General features: G+C 43.7%; 1 long non-coding RNA gene across 1 annotated transcript; it reads left to right on the forward strand.

Moving 5' to 3' along the window:
- Window positions 1-10,697: 10,697 nt before the first annotated feature.
- On the forward strand, window positions 10,698-12,199 carry LOC111849495 (uncharacterized). The gene is made up of 2 exons (XR_002839548.2): window positions 10,698-11,037; window positions 11,436-12,199. It is a non-coding gene; the product is annotated as an uncharacterized lncRNA (long non-coding RNA).
- The last annotated feature ends 902 nt before the right edge of the window (window positions 12,200-13,101 follow it).

A 13,101-nucleotide genomic window follows, 5' to 3' on the forward strand; every position in this document is an offset into this window, starting at 1 on the left:
TCTTGGACACTCGGGTGAAGAGAGGGGCGGAGCTGTCAACTGATCACTACCTGGTGGTGGGTTGGCTCCGCTGGTGGGGGAGGAAGCCGGCCAGGCCTGGCAGGCCCAAGCGTATAGTGAGGGTCTGTTGGGAACGTCTGGCGGAATACCCTGTCAGAGGGAGTTTCAACTCCTACCTCCGGCAGAACTTCTCCCATGTTCCGGGGGAGGCGGGGGACATAGAGTCCGAATGGGCCATGTTCCGCGCCTCCATTGTGGAGGCGGCTGACCGGAGCTGTGGCCGTAAGGTGGTCGCGGCGGCAATCCCCGAACCCGCTGGTGGACACTGGTGGTGAGGGATGCCGTCAAGCTGAAGAAGGAGTCCTATCGGGCCTTTTTGACCTGTGGGACTCTGGAAGCAGTTGATGAGTACTGGCAGGCTAAGCGGAACGCGGCCTCGGCGGTCGCTGAGGCAATGGAGAATGACTTCCGGACGGCTTCGAGGAGATTCTGGTCCACCATCCAGCGTCTCAGGGCGGGAAAGCGGTGCAGCATCAACACTGTTTATGGTGGGGATGGTGCGCTGCTGACCTCAGCTCGGGACTCTGTGGGTTGGTGGAAGGAATACTTCGAAGACCTCCTCAATCCCACCGACACGCCTTCCAATGAGGAAGCAGAGTCTGGGGACTTGGAGGTGGACTTACCTATCTCTGGGGCAAAGGTTGCTGAGGTGGTTAAAAAGCTCCTTGGTGGCCGGGCCCCGGGGGTGGATGAGATCCGCCCGGAGTTCCTCAAGGCTCTGGATGTTGCGGGGCTGTCTTGGTTGACACGCATCTGCGGCATCGCGTGGACATCGGGGGCGGTGCCTCTGGATTGGTAGACCGGGGTGGTGGTCCCCATCTTTAAGAAGGGAGACCGGAGGGTGTGCTCCAACTATAGGGGGATCACACTCCTCAGCCTCCCTGGTAAGGTCTATTCTGGGGTGCTGGAGAGGAGGGTCCGTCGGATAGTCGAACCTCAGGCGTTCAGGAGGAGCAGTGTGGTTTTCGTCCTGGCCGTGGAACAGTGGACCAGCTCTATACTCTCGGCAGAGTCCTGGAGGGTGCGTGGGAGTTTGGCCAACCAGTCTACATGTGCTTTGTGGACTTGGAGAAGGCATTCGACCGCGTCCCTCGGGGAGTCCTGTGGGGAGTGCTCCGGGAGTACGGGGTGCCGGACTGCCTTATAAGGGCTGTTCAGTCCCTGTACGACCGGTGTCAGAGCTTGGTCCGCATTGCGGGCAGTAAGTCGGACTCGTTCCTGGTGAGGGTTGGACTCCGCCAGGGCTGCCCTTTATCACTGATTCTGTTTATAACCTTTATGGACAGAATTTCTAGGCGCAGCCAGGACGTTGAGGGTGTCCGGTTTGGTGACCTCAGGATTAGGTCTCTGCTTTTTGCAGATGATGTGGTTCTGTTGGCCTCATCAGACCGTGACCTTCGGCTCTCACTGGAACAGTTCGCAGCCGAGTGTGAAGCGGCTGGAATGAAAATCAGCACCTCCAAATCCGAGACCATGGTCCTCAGCCAGAAAAGGGTGGAGTGCTCTCTCCAGGTCGGGGAGGAGGTCCTTCGCCAAGTGGAGGAGTTTAAGTATCTCGGGGTCTTGTTCACGAGTGAGGGAAGGATGGAGCGGGAGATCGACAGGCGGATCGGTGCGGCGTCAGCAGTGATGCGGGCGCTGCATCTGTCTGTCGTGGTGAAGAAGGAGCTGAGCCAAAAGGCAAAGCTCTCAATTTACCGGTCAATCTACGTTCCTACCCTCACCTATGGTCATGAGCTGTGGGTAGTGACCGAAAGAACGAGATCGCGAGTGCAAGCGGCCGAAATGAGTTTTCTCCACAGGGTGGCTGGGCTCTCCCTTAGAGACAGGGTGAGGAGCTCGGTCATTCGGGAGAGACTCAGAGTAGAGCCGCTGCTCCTCCGCATTGAGAGGAGCCAGATGAGGTGGCTCGGGCATCTTCTTAGGATGCCTCCTGGACGCCTCCCTGGTGAGGTGTTCCGGGCATGTCCCACTGGGAGGAGGCCCCGGGGAAGACCCAGGACACGCTGGAGGGACTATGTCTCTCGGCTGGCCTGGGAACGCCTCGGGATCCCCTCAGAGGAGCTGGAGGAAGTGGCCGGGGAGAGGGAAGTCTGGGTTTCCCTGCTGAGACTGCTGCCCTCGCGACCCGACCTCGGATAAGCGGAAGTAAATGGATGGATGGACAACTCCAATTCGGGAAATTTATCATATTATTGTTTAGTAGTATGTCAGGGTTGTTCCAGATGGGAGTACGTTTGCATGGGATTAATGAAGACTTTATGATTTTTAGAAACTCCCACCATGCTGTCAGAGTAGAGCTGATACTGATGCTTTTGAAGCATTCGTGTCGTTTAATGTTTGAGCTAATGAATGGTAGATCCGAAATCTCTATGGTATTGCATAGTGCCTGTTCTACGTCTAGCCAAGGTTCATCTAAGAAGGTATGTTTTAGCCACCCTCAGATGTTTTGAAGCCTGTTGGCTAAGAAGTAGTGGTGAAAGTTAGGCAGATCTAGTCCTCCTTTGTCCTTGGTCCTTTGCAGCGTTTTTAAGCTAATACGCGGTGGTTTATCTTTCCAAAGGAATTTAGAGATGGCGGAGTCCAGAGATCTAAACCAGTCAGGTGATGGTTTACTTGGAATCATTGCAAATAAATAATTAATTCTTGGTAACACCATCATTTTTATTGATGCAACCCTTCCCATGAGTGATATGGGCATGGACTTCCATCTAACCAGCTCATCCTCTACCTTCTTTAAAAGTGGGATGTGGTTTAATTTAGTTAAATCTGCCAGCCTAGGTGAAACATTGATACCTAAATATTTAATATCCCCAGATTGCAGTGGAGTGGAGGAAGAGTTCTGAAAGGAGCAGTTAATTGGAAGAACTGTAGATTTTAACCAGTTTATTGAATAATCTGAGACTTAGATCTCAGGTAATTAATGTAATTACCTGAGAGAGAGTGGTTTGTGAATGCTGGAGAAAGAGTAACACATCATCCGCATAAAGACTGACCTTATGTTCTACATTCTTGCATTTAATGCCTTTAATCACTATAGCCTGTCTAATTGCTGCTGCTAGTGGTTCAATAAATATTGCAAACAGTGAGGGGGAGAGAGGGCATCCCTGCCTGGTGCCCCTCTTGAGACAGAAGCTGGAGGATGTTTGGTCATTTGTCCTAACACATGCTGTTGGGGAACTATATAATATTTTTAACCAGTTTATGAAAGAGGTTCCAAAACCAAATTTGTGTAATTCTGCAAATAAAAATTCCAGTTAACTCTATCAAATGCTTTTTCAGCATCTAGAGACAATATTGTAATTTGAAGGTTTTTATTGCACGAATAGTCTATCAGATTAAGTAATCTACGTGTGTTTGTTGATGAGTGCCTCCCTTTTATGAAACCAGTTTTGTCAGGATGAATTATGTGAGGGGTTATCTTCTCTATTCTTTTTGAGAGAACTTTGCAGATTATTTTAAGGTCAACATTAATAAGGGATATTGGACGATAGCTGGTAGGCAATATAGGGTCTTTGCCTGGTTTTAACAAGAGACTAATGTTGGCAGAATTCATATTTGGTGGTAGTCTACCATTTTCCTTGGTTTCCTGCAACATTCTGTAGAATGTTGGTGACAGAATTGTCCAGAATTCTTTATAGAATTCTACTGGAAATCCATCTGGACCTGGAGCCTTATTATTGGGCATACTGTTCAAAGCTTCCTGGAGTTCACCTGGTGTCAGCGTAGAATCCAGTGCCATCGTTTGATTATCTGATAATTTCGGAAGGGTTATACTATCAAGAAACTGGTCAATTTCGTCTTTAGATGGGTTTATCTGTGGTGAGTATAAAGATTTGTAAAAGTCCTTGAAAGTGTTGTTTATTCTATCAGGGTCATATACTGCATCCCCGGTTAAGTCTTTAACAGCACATATAGTTGTTTTCTCTTTATTTATTTTTAACTGGTTTGCTAGAAATTTACCTGATTTGTTACCATGTTCATACAGTAATTTTGCCATCGAAGTCTTTGTGCTAAGAATTTAGTTCTTTTATTAATAATTTCATTTAATTCTAATTTTGCTTTATGTATTTTGTTCAGTATTTCCTGTTCCGGGGATGATACATAAGCTTCTTCTAAGGATTTGATGGTTTCTTCTAATTCCTGAATACATTTGTTTTCTCTTTTCTTTTTATGTGATGAGAATGAGATTATTTTACCTCTCATCACAGCTTTGCCTGCTTCCCAGAGAACAGATGCTGATGTTCCAGGCAGGTCATTATAGCCTAAATATAAAGCCCACTCTTTTTTTAAATAGTTAGTAAAATCTCCATCTTTAAGCAAAGATGTATTAAATCTCCAGTTTCTAATTGGTGGAATGGCCTTCTTATTTATTAGGGTTAAAGATACAGGAGCATGATCGCTGACAGCTATAGGGTGAATCTCAGTGTCTGAAATGTCACTCAGCAGTGAGCTGCTGACTAGGAAATAATCCAGACGGGAGTACGAGTGATGGACGTGTGAGAAGAAAGTATATTCCCTATGGTTGTGGTGAAGACAATGCAATGCTTCGCGAAGACCATAGTCGCTCATGTACTGCTTAACTATATTTATGGATTTCCAATTGCACTGAGCAGCTGTACTGAGCCTGTCCATTTCTTTATTTAGTGCGAAGTTGAGGTCGCCCCCAAGAACGAGTGCGCTATCTAGGTGTTCAGAGAGTGCGGTAAAGAAAACATGGAAGAACCATATATACTAACAATACATAACTTTTTGTTAAGTATAGATAATTTAATGATTATAAATCTACCCTCTGGATCTATAATTGTGTTGAGTACTGTGAAATTAACATTTTTATGTATTAAAATTGCTACCCCCCTTTGCCTAGAGTTATAACAGGCTGAGAATACATTAGGAAACTCAGGTGTTTTAAGTTCATCTTTAGCTGTGGCAGGGCTATGAGTCTCTTGTAATAAAACAACGTCTGCCTGTAGTTTTTTAAGCTGACTAAATATTTTTAACCTCTTCTCTCTGGAGCCAGCTCCATGAACATTCCATGAGACAAGCCTTAGTGTGCCCATAGACGTGTGTGTGTAGCTAATATTGCACGTGTAAATGAGTGAGATATGAGCGAGCGTGTGAGCGCTTGTGTGTGTGTGTATCCTATATGTCTGTGTGCACTATAAGGTCGGAGTGGTTGTGGTGACGCTGAGTACATACAAAGGGGATACATGTGGGCATTGTTTACAGGAAGGGCTAGAGCCGTCTCTATTTTCTGAGACTGCTAAGGTCCTTCAACATCTGCTGGATGATGCTGCGGATGTTCTACGAGTCTGTGGTGGTCAGTGCCATCATGTATGCTGTTGTCTGCTGGGGCAGCAGCCTGAGGGTCATGGACATTAACAGACTCAACAAGATGGTAAATGGTAAATTAAGAAAGCCAGCCAAGTTGTGGTAGTGGAACTGGACTCTTTCAATAAGGTGTCGGAGAGGAGAACATTGTTCAAAATAAGGACAATACTGGACTTTCCTTCACACCTGCTCCACTATATGCTGAGCAGCCACAGGAGCTCCTTCAGCAACAGGCTAAAACTTCCATGCTGCACAACTGAGAAACACAGGAAATCATTCCTACTGGTCACAATAAAACTGTTTAACTCACATATCTGATCACTCAAACCACAAACCTAAGCACAATCACCTTAAATAACCATGTACACTGTGTATATGTTTGCTATAACAACCCAGGTACTATGCAAATCATGTTTAATATATGCCAATGTTAATATAATTGCTGCTATAGGTTTTATTTTTATTGGTTATTTTATTATTTTTATTTTATTTTATTACTTTATTGTTCTATAGTTCTATCTAAATCTCTTCTATCATCTGTACATAACTTTCCTAAATCTTTTATTTTCTGCAGGAGTTTGTTTTTGTAATGTAAGAGAAAGTAGCAATTCTGTAATTCTGATTCTTTTTTGATGGTCATAGATAATCCCTTTATGTTTAAATCAGACATGAATTAAAATGAACTAACGTAATTAAATGTAGCATTTTAAGATCATATGTAGAAATAATATTTAAGAAACGTTTGTTAGTATTCAATGTTAATAAAATACTTCTAGGTTAATATTCAACCTCTTTTTGTTTTTGCAGACAATCTCAGCAGTGTGTTACTATTGTGGTAGCAATTAAATTATAAATTCGAGGGACGCTTGTTGCATGTCATCTCACCCCTCTCTCTTCCTACCATTTGCTGTCACTCTCCACTTTCCTTTGTGTAATAATGCAATTAAAACACACATAAATGTGTATGTTTGTGTGTGTGTGTAAGAGAGAGAGAGAGAGAGAGAGAGAGAGAGAGAGAGAGAGAGAATGTATATAAAAATTGTTTTGATAAATCAGATTACACTCTGCAATGCAGGCTTGGTGTTAACATTAGTCTAGCTGTGTTCAGCATCCTTCAGTGGAGAAGGACTACTTGTGCCCAGTATGCACATGGATACTAGCCAGCCACTAGGCAGTAGGGTGCAATGCATGCATCCCCCATGGCGAATCTCGTGCCTCCCCACTCGTGAAGATCATGTAAAAAAAATTACGTAATTTAATAATTATTGCACATAATGTTGTGTTAATTTGATTTAATTTAATTTGATTTGACTTCATTTAATTTGATTACATTTTTTGTTCATTTGTGTTAATTTAATAATTGCTCCACATAATTTTATTTATTACGAATGTCATATTTCTTTCTTTATTTATTTATTTCTTTGTCATTACTGTTAATTGTATTCTTATTGATTAAAAACCGAGTTATTGAGAAAGTTTATGAAATTCTGTTTTTTTTTTCTATTTTTACATATCTTACAGTCCCCCCCATCTAGAATCTCCCCCCCCAATGCCCCCCCATCTAGAATCTCAGCCTTATGGTCCAGCCCAAAGTAATTCATACAGCATATATAAGGGATACATATGAGTAACTGGTGCAAGTTTGGTGCATGTAGCATTTTCCCAGCCAGAGTTAGACAGGGGGGCATTCTGTGGCAAGGTGGCTTGCTATAAAATGCCCCCCCAGCTAGAATCTCAGCCTTATGGCCGAGCCCAAAGTAATTCATACAGCATAAATAAGGGATAAATATTAGTGACTGGTGCAAGTTTGGTGCATGTAGCATTTTCCCAGCAAGAGTTAGACAGGGGGGCATTCTGTGGCAAGGTGGCTTGCTACAAAATGCCCCCCCAGCTAGAATCTCAGCCTTATGGCCGAGCCCAAAGTAATTCATACAGCATAAATAAGGGATAAATATTAGTGACTGGTGCAAGTTTGGTGCATGTAGCAGTTTCCCAGCCAGAGTTAGACAGGGGGGCATTCTGTGGCAAGGTGGCTTGCTACAAAATGCCCCCCCAGCTAGAATCTCAGCCTTATGGCCGAGCCCAAAGTAATTCATACAGCATAAATAAGGGATACATATTAGTGACTGGTGCAAGTTTGGTGCATGTAGCAGTTTCCCAGCCAGAGTTAGATAGGGGGGGCATTCTGTGGCAAGGTGGCCTACTATAAAATGCCCCCCCTCTAGAGTCTTTTCCTTATGGATGGACGATTTGCAATACGACTTGTTAGCTGTAATGTACACACGGCGTTTAAAGTGAGTGGTGAAATTTTGGTGACTTTTGATTACTTTTGTTCTGTGGATCGATGTTAGATCATTTCCAGGCGTGACAGTGCTGAGTATGAAGTTAAACGCCGTATTATATTATATGACGACAGAATAGAAGAAAGACTTCAGCAGAACGGATTCAACAAAGTGTCAAAAATATCTTTCAACTAAATCAGTCCCTTCTTGCGACTGAAAGCGACTGTATTTGCACAGACGAGCATTGTCGAGAAGAAAAGCATTACTGTAGCGTCTTAATGAAAAAGTTACCGTCACATTTGTGACGAATTACAGGAGGTTGTGAATGATAACTTAAGGTTTGGTTGTAAAATGGCATAATAAACAACTAATTTGAGGTTATTTAGGGCAAGGAAATTAATTTACAGCGAGCGTTCGCTTCTGCTGCGCTGAAGAAGCGACTTTGCCTTTAAATGGAGCGATGGCGTCAGGGGAGGCAATCCGTGGCAGGGGGGCAGATTAGGGCACAACACCTGTCTCCAGCGCCATCAGGAGCGATGGAGTCAGCTGAGGTCATCAGCTGTGGACGATATCCTTTTTTACACAGTAATATAAAGCATCACACCAAACACTAGTTCATGCCTTCGCGTAGGAATTCCAATCGGGTAATCAAAGGAAAATGGACAGTGCACATATATGTAGCCTATACAACCTAATAATGTGCAGGGTAGCCTAATGTACAATTTATATAATTTTAGTTTTATTAACACATTTGGTTATAAGCTGGTAGCCTAAGTCTATGTGTGGGCATGGCAATATCAAACATTATTTGAGTTTGGAGGTAGGCTACTACCATTTGTTTTGCTTATCATTAGGCTGTTATTAAGCAACGTTTTGGCTATGCCTTTTCAACTGATGATGCACACGTCACTGGTCGTTTGTTGTAGCAATAAACTTTTGTCTTTAATTTTGGCTATCTGACTGATTTTCATTTGGGTGCGGGTCGGGTGTCGGTATTTATGTATAGCGGGTCGGATCGGGTGCGGAATTTTATTTTATGTTTGTCGGATAACGGTTCGGATACGGGTTTAAGTATGAAGGGTTCGGGCGGGTGCGGTTTTTCAAAATCAGACCCGTGCAGGACTCTGCTGCCAGGTGCAGCAATAATCATATAAATAATTTTCATAGGCTATAAATAATATAATAAATTATTTATTATTAGACGCGACTTGATTACGTAATTTTTGTGGGCGAGGAGCGGAAATTTCTGCGGTAGGGCGGTATAATCAAAATCTCTGCCAGTTTGCCAAATTTATAGCCTATTGTATACCGTTTATACCGCACAGTAGAGTACAAGGATCTGGAACGGATTAAGGACGTATACCGAGGTACCAAGGTATCTCATCTATTCGAAAAATGAATGTCTGGGTCAGAGCTCATAATTAAGGTTTAAGATCTACTAAAAGCTGATGAAAAAAACGTGATTTCAGCGCAAAATTAACCTTCTGTTAAACAGTTTTACTAAGTTTGGGACATTAAAAAAAGTTAACATTGACGAAGGTGGAGCGCCGCTCCAGCAAGGTGCGATTTGGTCATAAGAGGGTGGAGGTGTGCTCCGCCGGACTCTATAATCAAACATTCTTTCCGCTACTGGTGAAGACCAAATAATGTACACAGCAATCTCTAAAAAGATTTAATAAATAAAATTCGAGCTTCTTATGCCCTCTAGTGGTAAACTGCGGAGTAGCTAGAATATGAATTCCGTATAGCGCGTTTATAAGGATACCAGACACGTGTAGAGTGAAAGATCCTTTTTTTTTGGTTCTGAGCGCCCCTGTTCGATCGCGCAAAATTTAGCGAGGGAGACTCCTCCGGTCGAGCAACTGCCCCTCGAAAAAATTGCACGGCACTGTTTAGTGCAGTCAAGAATTTTTAAATAATTTCCTTGAGAATAGGGGTAAATGAGCCTAAAGTATTTTGTGTTATTTTTAAACATGACTGCACTCATTTGTTAATTATAACAATCATATTAATATGCTTTTTTGTATGGGATCCATTGTTTTCACCGCTTGTCTGACAGGAGAAAAACACACAAAAAATACTCTGAGATGAGCTACACTTAACGGGGAAAAAAAGAGTAAGGGGAGACTAATTTTCTAATCCCAATGCGTGTGTGGAATTCTAATGGACTCCCCGCGTAGTGTGGGCTTACTACAGCAGTCCGAACACACGTACGTGGTATCCGGTATAGGGTTATGAGTTACATGGGATCGGATCCATGCCTCCATGACCCTGTACTGGATACGCGAGTGATGACTAGATGGATAAATAGATAGAAATTAAGAGACTGACTCGGAATGGCGGGGCCGTGGTCATGTCCTCTCCTACTGATCTCAGTGACTCTGACATTTCACTCCCAGGGCTGCGGTGTAAATACTGGCTCCCTGTCAAGGCTCAGCTCTACTTTTCGGTTGTTATAATTCACAGACCGTGGGGTATCTCGGCAAACGCGGCACGCTTTTAGGCGAGAGATAACACACGCACGCCCAGGACAGGAACGCGTCCAAAGACTGCACAAATCCAACAGAAACATATTGTAGAAGATGTCAGCCACACTGTACGTGCAAATATTATATTTTATATATCAGAGGTAAAACGATCACGGAGTTCTTTAAAGTTCAACTAGGGGCAAATTAAATGCACCAGAAATAATGGACCCCTGTTGTCTCCTTCCCCGTGTCTGTCCTTTTTTTTTTTTTATCAGAAATGGCTGAATCATCCCAGCATGAGGTCAAACACGGAATTATTTTGGAGAATTACAAGTGATCCATCTCTCCTCAGCATTACACACCTCAGTAACTAGCTGTGCTCGGTTACCAATTAACACCTACTTTATAACGTGTCGGGACGTCCTTAATGTGCCTGCGCACGTTTCTGCGCTATTACCTTGACGGATGCCTCTCCCACAATTACACTTAATTGGCATGTCAATATGCAAAAGCTAAATGCATTAACCTTCTTTAAAACTAATGAGGGCCCCCACGCCCAGCTGGCGAGCGACGCGGGATTTGCATTTGTCACCGTTTTAGAAGAGCGAAATAAAAACGGATCAAATCAAAACCGTTTGGAGATCGTCAACCTGCAACTCCTCTATGAAATACCACGAATGCAATGATACAAAGTAAAATGTAAAAGTAAAATCAACTCCGATCCAGTGGAGATTCTAGCTTTTTAAAAGATCAGGGGTTAAAGTTACCTGGGGCTTGAAGGAAGATTGGCCTCGGTGCTAAAATAGTCGGTGCTAGGCTTAACATATTCGGCGCTACATAAGTAATCGGACCTAACGACGCTCATGCTCCGAACCGAGCCTCCCCTGAACACACACGTAGGTACTCCCACGGCATTGGTAGAGACGTGTCCTTACCGTCCATACACAAATGTATGCACGTGCATGCTCTCTTTTTGCGCAATAACTCTTATCTTTATATTTTAAAAGAAAGCATTTTAGCTAAATGGATAGGCTAGGTATACATTTCATGTGCTAATGAGAAAGTCATTTTAAGTGAAAGTACACACACATGTATGTATGTATGTATGTATGTATGTATGTAGCCTATGTATAGGTCAACCATTCCAAATTCCAAGTGATCTGGAGGGAATGGATGTGTATGATAAGAAAGACATTTTCCAAGTATTGCAGTATTGATAACAAGAAGCCCGCTTTTGGTAAACGCATACAAACAACACTGCTGAGATAGAGTCTTTGTTTCCAATCTCATTCAGATGTAAAAATGAGATGCTGTTCAATCCGACTCCTGGCAACGAGCGCGTTCTGGTGCGGTTCCAGCGGACATGTTGGAAATTCAGGAGGACACACTGGCTTGTCTCGGAGCCAGGTTCTCCCGCTGTAGGCCCACTCCAGCCTTCTTCACGTCAGCCGATTGCTGTCAGCAGAGGCTCTTGTACAACACCTGACCTTTGACATCGGTGAGACTGAGAAGCAGCATGGTGCCCTGAGCAGACAGCCCAGATCCCTGCGTGTGCCTGGGGCATGCATGTTCCTCATTCCAGCACCCTCATCTCTTCCCTCATCTTTTCTTCTCTTGGCCCGAGCATAGAAAAGCTAAAAACAAAGAGGCATAATTTCTCATGGTACATTTTATTTCTTATAAAAAATTTTAATATGTTGTGTTGCTTGCCAAATTTTGCAATTTTGTATTACAAACTCATTCCACTGACCGCACACAGAGTTGTGGTTCGAGATCCCTATTTCACATGTTGTTCTGCAAGGGTTCCTGATGCTCCAGGGAGGTGTGTGGTTGAGCCGATTTGGACACTTTGCCTGTGATTGGAAGGTTGCTGGTTCAAATTCCAGTGTTGGCAGGGTGATATCACCTTTGGGCTCTTGAGCAAGGTCCTTAGCCCCCAACTGCACCAGGGGCTGTCATGCTGCTTTTTCAAAAACGATTTGATGAAAAGACTTTTGATGAATGCACCTGCTAAATAAAATGTTTATTTTTCTTTCCTCTTTTGATAATTTCTCATGTGATGTTGCTGATGTCATTTTAAGGTGCCTTTCCAGCAGCAGCTGAAGCCCAGTAACACCTGACAGACATTGACAGGATGATGCGCCATCCTATCTCATGCAGGCGTTTGACACAGACACCCGGTTACCCAGCCTGTATTGCCCAGGGCACAGAGGAGTGCAGGGTCCTGCAGGTAATTGGGATTAAGAGCGGCACGCATCAGATTTAATTACTTTAAGTAGCTCCCCCGTAGGCTTGCTCCTACTCTTCACATCTTTCTGATTTGACAGGTGGCACGGGTAGGCACTCCTAGGATTTCTGTCAGCGCAGAAACGATTTAAAGACGAGCCCAAGCCACCGTCCGTATCCAGCCACTCTGATATCGTGTCCCTTGAAACTACTCTTTAGAGATTATTCTTCATTTTCACGCAGAAAAGCGGGTTTTTTTTAAGCGCTTTGCTGACTTCCGTGCAGCCTCGAGGACACTCGTGTTCCCGTTTGAACACGAACGCTGGGAGATCGCGCAGTTTAAGCGAGCGGAGATAAAAACAAAGCATGCGGGAGATGAAAAAGCTGGAGAAAAGCATGCAGATGACACGAGAGCTTTCATGAAGCACTATCTTAGGTAAATTCCGGTTCAGCCAGACTGCTTTTCGTTAAGATGTGGTCTTCAAACAATAATGAGTTTTGTGGTTTAACTGCTGAGTGCAGATACTTATATTTGTACGAAGTTGTATAATGAGACTCGTGTTGCGTAGACCCCAATTCATGTTGTCCCACTGTTGCTGGGTAGAGACAAGGAGCTTCAAAGATTATCAAAAATTTCCATCAAAGGCTAATGCAATTTGCCAGAAACAGATGAAAGTCTTATTTTTTAAATCACAGAAAGGCTCAAGTAAGTTTCTTTTTCAGAACTATTCCAT

This window comes from Paramormyrops kingsleyae, chromosome 1, assembly GCF_048594095.1.
Source record: "Paramormyrops kingsleyae isolate MSU_618 chromosome 1, PKINGS_0.4, whole genome shotgun sequence".
In the NCBI taxonomy this organism is placed as follows: Eukaryota; Metazoa; Chordata; class Actinopteri; order Osteoglossiformes; family Mormyridae; genus Paramormyrops; species Paramormyrops kingsleyae.